Source organism: Capsicum annuum, chromosome 2 (genome assembly GCF_002878395.1).
Source record: "Capsicum annuum cultivar UCD-10X-F1 chromosome 2, UCD10Xv1.1, whole genome shotgun sequence".
Taxonomy (NCBI): domain Eukaryota; kingdom Viridiplantae; phylum Streptophyta; class Magnoliopsida; order Solanales; family Solanaceae; genus Capsicum; species Capsicum annuum.
The window spans coordinates 54,366,484-54,375,875 of record NC_061112.1 but is presented as its reverse complement, the minus strand read 5'-3'; the positions used below and the strand labels follow the sequence as shown (position 1 = coordinate 54,375,875).

The following is a 9,392-nucleotide window of genomic DNA, read 5'->3' as shown; positions in this document are numbered from 1 at the left end:
AGTGTAGCCAACTGAGCTGATAAAGCAGTGAACTAATCTACCTTCAACACACCTGCAACCTTCTTAGGAGCACTCCTTGAGTCATCATGCCATTTAGGATTTATGAAATTTGATTCAGTATTTTATATAATTCATCATAAGTCTTCTCAAGATCTTGCCCACATGTTGAATCCAAGAGAATTTTGGTGTTGGGCACAAGAACCTCTATGAAGATATGAACCAGTGCATCATTTGACTGAGGTGGTGAAGGTAATTTCTGAGCATACCCTTAAATCTTTCCCAAGCTTGGTAGAGATTTTCTTCTTCTTTCTGCTTGAAACTCAGAATCTCGCTTCTTAAGTATGTTGTCTTCCCTGATGGGAAAAATCTAATAAGGAATTTTTGAGCCAGATCATTCTAGGAAGTGATAGAGTTTGGTGATTCAGCATACAACCACCTCTTCTCTTCCTAATTAAAGAAAAGGGGAAGAGTGTCGGTCTGACATAATTAGTTGATACCCCGATAGGAATATAGGTATCACAGATTTCCAAGAATGTCTATATGTGCTGTTGTGGATCTTCATATGAGAAACCTGCAAACTATCCACTCAAACACAATAGTTATACTATATTCTGTATCAATTCAAATCGGCCACCCACATCTGGCTTGCGGATGGAATTAGTAGTATGGTTTGTAAGTGGGATTGCAACTTCACGAATAGGTTTGGCTAATGCTTAAGCAAGAACAACTGGAATCAATTCTCTGCCTTCTGCCTCTGATGAAATATTTGCTCCATTTCTAAATATGGTTCAACCAATTCTCTCTTCCTTGCCAGCTCATTATTTAAAATACCTGCAAAAGTCAGCCAACCAAGATCAAGTCGATAACACTTAAACTTAATATCAAAAAACAAAAATTTAGAAATTACTAATTATAATAGTCCCCAGCAACGGTGCCAAAAACTTGTTGTGGTCTAATGCATACGCAAGTGCACGCGACCGTACAAGTAATATAGTGACTAATATAGTCGGATATCGTACCCACGAGGACTATGAGTGTGGCGCTCTACACACCCTTAAAAGAGACTCTACTCGACACGGCTTTGTGGACTCCCAATTGACCTTGAACTTAAAGCTTTGATACCAACTTGACATGACTCGGCCAGGGGCCTTGTCGTAATAGGAATCTCAAGTCCAACCAGGACAGGAGACCACTCCCGCTCCAAACCCAATCATCCAGCATGTACCCTGTGTCAAATGAATTTGAATGTATTAAAGGATAGTGTGTAATTGCATAAATCTAGGGTTTAGGATAGGTCTATGGCTAGACTGATCCAAACGAGCCCAACCGTCCTAAACCCAATAGATAACCATAACCAAATCAAAACCATAACAATAACCAAACCAAGTTCCATAACATAATATAAAATGATGGAAAAGTAAGAAATTTAGTCAACCGGTATTAGCCCTAATACCAATGCCAATACTAAGGCTGACAATAATATAGATCTCACCCTTACCAACCCATGGTAGTTCCACAAAAGACTCTATCCAAATGATAACCAATATTCGATTGGGATATGCCCCTAACAGTAGCCAAAACTAATATCCATAATATATCCAAAGTATTTAGAAACATCCATGAACATAAAATGGAACCTTTCGAAATATGGAAGATCACCACTTTAATCCAACCGAGCTAATCTAAAAATTCGAGCACTAAGTAGGAAGAGTAGAATGGTCGGTTCTTGCATCGCGTGGGAATATAGACGCTCGAGGATGGGTTAGTGAGTTAACGCTAGCAAGTACTCAAGATAAGAATAAAATAATGTCATCCAGTAAAACCAAGTAAACCAACCATATTCTTAAAAACCATACATATATCTATAACCATGCTAGGAAAGGGAACCGGGTTTAGCATGCCTTTAAAAACATTCACCTGGGTATATGTAGCTTAACCATCCTAGAAACACCCATGGGCTATATGGGTCCAGTCTAACCCTATGAATGGGCCCTGATATGTGTAGCCACACAAACCGGAGATACCATAAGAGTAGAGGATTCTCAAGTACCCTTCTCTCTCCATAATACATATGTACAGTGTACTTAGAGGGTTCTCATATACCTCATAGTAGCATGTATAGTCGCTATGACCAACCCCTCATGTCGGCAAACATGAGTTTCCAGTGTCCGTCCATTGGACTCGCCCCTTCACAGTTAGCTATCACACCCCGCCATTATTCCCCAATTAAAACCATTACCATCAAACCAAACCATTATACCATTTTATTAACCAAGGCTATGAGTAGTGGTACCGCCATACGAACTATAGCTTGTAAGCAATGTCCTTAGCCTACCTTTTTATGTAAAGGTATTCCCATGTACCCATAGATTACATTATCAAGTTAACTTGGGGGAATAACTTGTAACCCACAAGTGTTCCACTATTAAGTTTTCTTGGGGGAATCCCATGTATCCCGCAAGTTGTTCATTAACATGCTTACATAGGGGATTCCCGTGTACCCCACAAGGATGTTTAATTAACCATATTTAAGACCACCATCCCTTATCGTTTATCCATTCTGTTCTATTTAAACAATTCATACTATTTAGGGTTCCATTACCAAACCATATCATGCAATAGTTCCATTAAAAGTCCAATAATATAGTAAAAGCATTATCATAGATATTTTATCAAACATATTGGGGGCATAGTGTTTCCAAAACCAATTCTAATTACCAATTATCCATTCCCATGCAACCAATTGTACAAATCACCTTACAAGCATGTAAACTATAATTAAAATATGGAAAAACCATAACCAAGCATTTAATACAAAAAACCCAACACTTATTTGAAAACCCCAAAACCATACAATAATCATGTCATGAAAACATGGTATAAATCATGACTTTAGTTGGAAATAACAATGAAGGAGAAGTATATTTCCTTAGATGATGAATACGATGGAGAGAAATCGCCTAGTTAAGCCCCAAATTGCTCCTCTAGATGAAACCTTAGTCTTTCTTTACCCAAGAGCTTTAGAGATAATTATAGTGTTTAAGAGAGTTTTCTAAGTGTTTAATGATAGAATAATTGGGTAAATAAATTCCCAAGTGTTTTAGAAGTCATGGGGCCTTAATAGGTTAAGTGGGGACATGTCCAGATTTCCCCACTTAAACTGCATAAAAATCTCATCATAGGGTACGACTATATCATACCGATCATACTCTCTAATACGTGTGTTACCCACCACTCGTACCCTAGGCCTTTTCCCCAAATACTATCCAACATATGATTTACCCAAACCAAGTCATATCACCCGTACCCCTGAAGAATAGAACCATAAGAGGTTTGAACACTCTCTACTATACGTGTCTATGGTATGACTCGTACCCTGGGTTACAGCTCATGATAAGCCAATTGTACTCAGATCTAAGTAATTTTACTAAATCTCATATCAAGAGAAGGAAAAACCCAAACCAAATAACTCATATCCAACCATACGACTCGTACTAACCCAAGTTATACCCATTCTAAAAACCAGTCCGACCCACCAACCAATATTGGTTAGAATACTACCAAGGCTTACCACTCATACCCCATTATATTACTGGTACCCACCAGGCATATGTTTTCCAGAACCTAGAAATCTGGAAAAATTTCTAAGGGTCCCAAACCCAGGGTGTTTCATAGGGTGATTTAAGTCATGGGGTAGGGTTTGTGGTGATAAAAAACCAAAGTACCCCCTAAAGAAACTAAATAAAAATTGTCAAAATTTTCAGTTGACAACTAAGTTTACAGCTTTTCAACTAGTTCATAACTTATCAGCTTAGTCGTCAACCTTTAGCTGGACTTGGATACTTTTTGGTTAAGATTGATGACTTAGTTGACAGCTTGTCAACTAGTTGATGGCATATCAACTTAGTCATCACCTTTTCTAAATAATTTAAGGTCTTTTCTGGTTAAGGCTGACGACTAAGTTGATATCTCATCACTTAGTTGACAGCTTTTTGCTTAAGTCATCACCTTGTTGATAAACAGATGCTCTGAAGTAAAATGAGCATAACTTTCTACTCTGATATCGAATAAAGGTGAAATAGGATGTGTTGGAAATAAGACTCAAAGATATTTCATTTAGCATATAGTAGGACACCTGAATCTTTATAGTCAAGGAGTTATACTTATTTAAAGTTGACCCTTTTAGGATCAGATACTAAAACTCAATCGATACAAATGTTCTCAACTCAGCTTTGCTCTAAGTGCTTCCTATAACTATGATTTGTATCGAAAACACTTTACTCACAAGGTGAATTGTCATGGCATTTATATATAGTTTACAATAATAGATTAGGGGCTTTTAAACATATGACAAATCGGTTAAAACTTATTTGGGAACTTGTGGGGCATTACAATATATTACAAAAATTTTGACATTAAATCAAACTTTATATTCGAATTTATTTCTAATTTTGAATAATTCCTTATATTTTCTAACCATGTAGTTTCCATCTGGCATGTATTCATATCACATTATTTATTGTGTCACAAGGTTGGTTCCCATCATAAGGTTGTTGTGGTCACTGCTTCCAAAAAATATAAAGATGAATAAATTCATGTAGCCACAAAGGTAGAATTTGTATAAATTTTAATCACTCGGTTTTCATTAATATATATATCAAGTATGTGCTTTTATGATTCTATTGTGCTTTGTTAAAGATTGTTGACCCAAAAGGAATCAAAAGTTTATTATAAAATTATAGTACTTAAGTTTAAAGTTATCTTTTTGTTGTTTATTTTTCTAAAATAAATTAGGATGCCAAAACAAATGGAGTGCTTATAACTTAACGGTCTATGTAACTTATACTGATTTCTTCACTTCATATAGTTATTCCTAAGTACTTTAGTATGATTTTAAACTTACAGATGTTAGGTCTATTTGAAATTGAAGAAGGCTAAGAGGAGGTCTCACCATTAAACACCAACTTTTCAATTTCTGCTTTGGGTGCATCATCAATATCAACAACATCATTCCTTACCTCATCAACCATAGACAAAGGAGGATTAATAGTAGACTTACCACTTTGAGTAGTAATAGCTAAACAATGATTGTCATTCTTCAAATTTTAAATTGTGTTACTCAAAAGAGTACCCAATTAATGTTGATGCAAAGTAGCCGATATCTGACCAAACTGGTTCTCCAACTGCTTAATAGCATGAGCATGTGATTCTACCTTCTGGCTCAGTCCCAAAATATCTACCTTAATCTTCTTAAGACAACTCTCTTAATTCTTTTAACCTTTAACAAGCTTTGCAAGCAATGCTTCCATCCTCAAATCGGTATCACGGTTCCCTAGTAGAGCATATGCACCATTCTTTTCCTTATAGTCATCTTTTCACCTCTAGTCACCATCTCTCTCTCTCTTTTGATCCCTATACCTATCCCCATAATAGTTCCTACCTTGATTGTCTTGCCTTGAGTTCTAAGAGTCCTGATTGGATCCTTGGCCCTTGGCTTAAAAACCTATCATCTTACTATCCAGATACGTAGCCTTCTTTTCAAAGTAAGATTCATCATGTCTATTCAATTTACCTCGCGCTCCCACTAAATTCTCTTTCTCAACATTCATAGTTACAAACTTCTTGGTAAGTAACCAATCTTAGTCCACAGTTATGCCACCTCTTGAGCCATTGTATCACCTAGAATTCTTTGCTTACTGGAAGCACCAATAGTATAAGTATTGGATCTTCTTTATCCCTCCCAAATATGTTACCCTCTGTTGGTATTAGAGACCCGATCTAAGATTTCCATAGCTAGCTCCTAATGAAGGTTCATGAAAGCCCCACCAGTAATAATATCAGTAACATCTTGGGTGTTTGCATTCAGGGATCTACAAAATATCTCGAGCAAGTTCCTCCCTAAAATTCTATGATTAGGTATAGTCATCAACTTCTTCTTGATCCTCAACCATGTCTCGTACAATGCCTCTGAATCTAATTTCCTAAAATTATAAATCTCATCCTTTAACTCCAGCATTCTAGAAGGTAGGAAGAATAGGTCCAAGAATTATTTCCGCAACTCATTCCAAATAGTGATGGACCCTAGAGGTAGTTCCCCTAACCATAATGTTGCTTTGACTGTAAGAGAGAATAGGAACAACTTGAGTCATACAACTTCCTGACTCACCCCAAGTAAATTATACAAAGTGCATATCCCAGCAAAATTCATGATGTGTATGTTTGTGTCATTAATTGGAAAACCAGAAAACACACCCTTAAGAATAAGAAACTGAATTATATCACTCGTAATGTCAAACTTCACCCCTTGGAGAAACTCAGAAGGAATGATATCTCCTATCTTGATAGGTTCAATATACCCCAAATCTTCCTCTGGATCAACAAATGTTTGAAGGTACTAAAAAGAAGAGGGTTGAACTCTATCCCTTCTAACTTTGTCTCTGTCAAGTGCTTCTAAATGTTGTTCTTTCTGTCTTACACATTCCTCTTGAGTTGTAAGTTATGCAGATTCCCTCCTTGTATTCTCTTCAGCTAGTAACTACACAACAATTTGCACAGTTGTTTCTTGCACACCATGCGGAGGTAGAGGAAAATTAGGGTCATTATGAACCTTATACTCATGCTCTGCCATCTTACGATTCTATCGTAAGGTTCTTTCAAGCTCAAGATCAAGTGGGATCAAGGTATTTCCTTGAATCTGAGTACTAGGCATACATTGGTGTACACCCCAAGAACAGTTGAAAAATAAAAATCAACAACCTCACTCAATCAATCTGTAACCGTACTCCCCAACAATGGAACCAAAATTTGATGTCGCCCAATATTACACCTCCAAGAAAGTATAATGCGGTAGCTTTTAACTCAAAAAAGGTTGAGGTTGAACCCATAGGGAATAGGCCAAATCATTATCACAAATTTGCCGAAGTAGTCAAAAGGTGCAAAGTAAATGGGGCATTTTTTTAAAATAGTAAAAGTAGTAATAGATCTTGATAACTTTAGGTTGAAATCAATATGAGATGAATACTAGGACTATGTTCCCCTTGACTTCCTAACTCCGTATACTTATTGTGTTTCATCAAACTATCTCAATGTCTTACATGCAGAATCTGGCAAGTTATGTATCACCAATTATCTTTTGAACACCTTTGGTGAATTTCACTCATCACCTTTTGAGTCTCAGAGTGCTGCATTACTAACCCTTGTCCTGGATCCCAAATTAATGATCTTCTTTTGGGTATCAATTTAATTAGATAAATATTGATAGCTTTAAATTGTTGTTGTGATCTTCATTAGAAAATTGCAATACATGCAAGAAAATCAATCAAGAATGACTTCATACTTCCTCTACTTTGTTATTCCATCTGGGTTCCTACAACCCTAGTTAAGAGGTTTTTAGTTGCTTATGTTTGTAAGCACACCTATAGAATTTGTGAAAGAAAAAATATGAGTAAACCCACAATAGATTAAGAATGAAAATGGGAATCACAAATTAATAGCTAAAGGTAAAAACCAAGAACAAAGTTTTCAAGATCATAAGTCAAATCTCAGAATCAATAGAGTGTTGTAAGTATAAAGAGGGCATAGCAAAATAATAAAACATCAATAGGGTATTTATAGTTACATTAGAAACCCTTAATATCCTATCCAAAATAAAGTAGAAAAATCATGTCGGCACCTACCTACAGACCCTTGGTGGGTTCGTAGGTCTTAGAGGAAAATTCCAACTTTAAATTACCCACTTACAAAGGAACTTACGATAGGCCTAAGTACCACTTACACTCTGTAAGTAGGTCTATGTAAGTCTCAAAGTCAACATAAACTTTAGAATTTTTTTGCTACTTACGGACCCACTTACTATGGTAAGTACCACTTATGGCCGGTAAGTAGGTTGGTAAGTAGTCGGGAAAAAATTTCATCATCTTTTTACCCCTCTTCTGCTCCAAAATCTATTTTCCTGCCAATCCAACATAAAAATACATCACATCTAACAAAGGCTTAAGTAATTGCATAGTATTCAATTTTAAGCATTGAAAGTATCATAAAACCATGGCACATCAAAGCCCTTTATTTGGAGAAAATTTGGCTAATAGGCCTCTTCAAGTTTCCAATTAATAAAATGGCCTACTTTCATTTTCTCATTTTAAAATAACATAAAAAAAAAAGCTTTAAGGAAGAAATGAACCATAATAACATATTAAAAACTATTGGACTATTTACAAATATACTTAAAACTTAAAACCCTAACTTATTTTTCAATTTTAAATTTCTTTTTTCCCTCTCTCTAATTTTTTTCTCCTCTATTCTTACTAAAAACTCATTGTTTTTTTAACTTTCTCCCTTTTTGAAGCTAGTATTTTATTCCTATATGTTCTGTCTCCTCCCAAATTTGTAAGTTTTCTAGTCTCTTTTAATTTTGGTCTCTTTTTTAAAAAGGAAAAAGGGTTTTATATATATATGTAATTAGTCAGATCAATAATCAATTTGTCCATATATCGGTCAGATCGATAATCAATCTATCCATATATCCTTGGATCGATTATCGATCAGTTCATATATCATTCAGATCAATAATAGATCTCTCCAAATATCGGTCGAATCAATAACTGATCTGTCGAATCAATAAACTATCCATCAATATATCATTCAGATCGATAATAGATCTGTCCATCACAAATTAATTTTTGGCTAATTTATAAAATGTGTAAAAAAAAATGGTGGAAGGGGTTTTGTTTAAATTTGGTAAGTTATGATTTATGGACTAATTTGTGACTTTTAAAACTTGTAAATAAATTTTAAATCAAAAATAAATTTAAATTTTCAAAAGTGGGTCATTTTTCTTAAAAAAACATGTAGTCTATTTAATTAAAAAATAGACTTGAAGAGGTCATATTGAATACTAACAGGCTATTAATTTTGAATTCGGCTAAAGGTGGTGAAGATTATTAAAAGTTGAAGCATAGTCTTAAATAGCTCAATAAGCAATATTTTTGGAATATAATAACCTATGTGGAGGAAGAAAACGAGACATTGTTTGAAGCACACCACAAACATTCTTTATACAGTGTTCAGTCAAGATTGATCTGTCCAGCTGGAAAAATCATCCCTACTTAGAGAAGGTCCAATAATGCCCATTGATTATTGAAAATAGGATACCTATACCCTCTGTCTCATTTTACTCCAAAAAATTTCCTCAGCCTTAATCAAGTAATCCACTTAGCTACTACCCATCAAAACTAATGAACCTCCAGGTGCACCCTCTCGTATTAATTCTTCTACTACTTCCTAGTTCTCTTTTTAAGAAATCAACAAATATCTTTTTATTACTATCAACATATGAAAGATGGGAGGGGTGGTTTGGGTTTCCCCACAAGCTTGTCTGTCCAGCAAGTCTGATG

The 9,392-nt window shown here is 35.3% G+C and overlaps 1 non-coding gene across 1 annotated transcript; it reads left to right on the top strand.

Annotated features, from left to right (window-relative positions):
- The first annotated feature begins 233 nt into the window (after positions 1 to 233).
- Positions 234 to 342, top strand: LOC124896389. The gene has a single exon (XR_007052751.1). It is a non-coding gene; the product is annotated as a small nucleolar RNA R71 (small nucleolar RNA).
- The last annotated feature ends 9,050 nt before the right edge of the window (positions 343 to 9,392 follow it).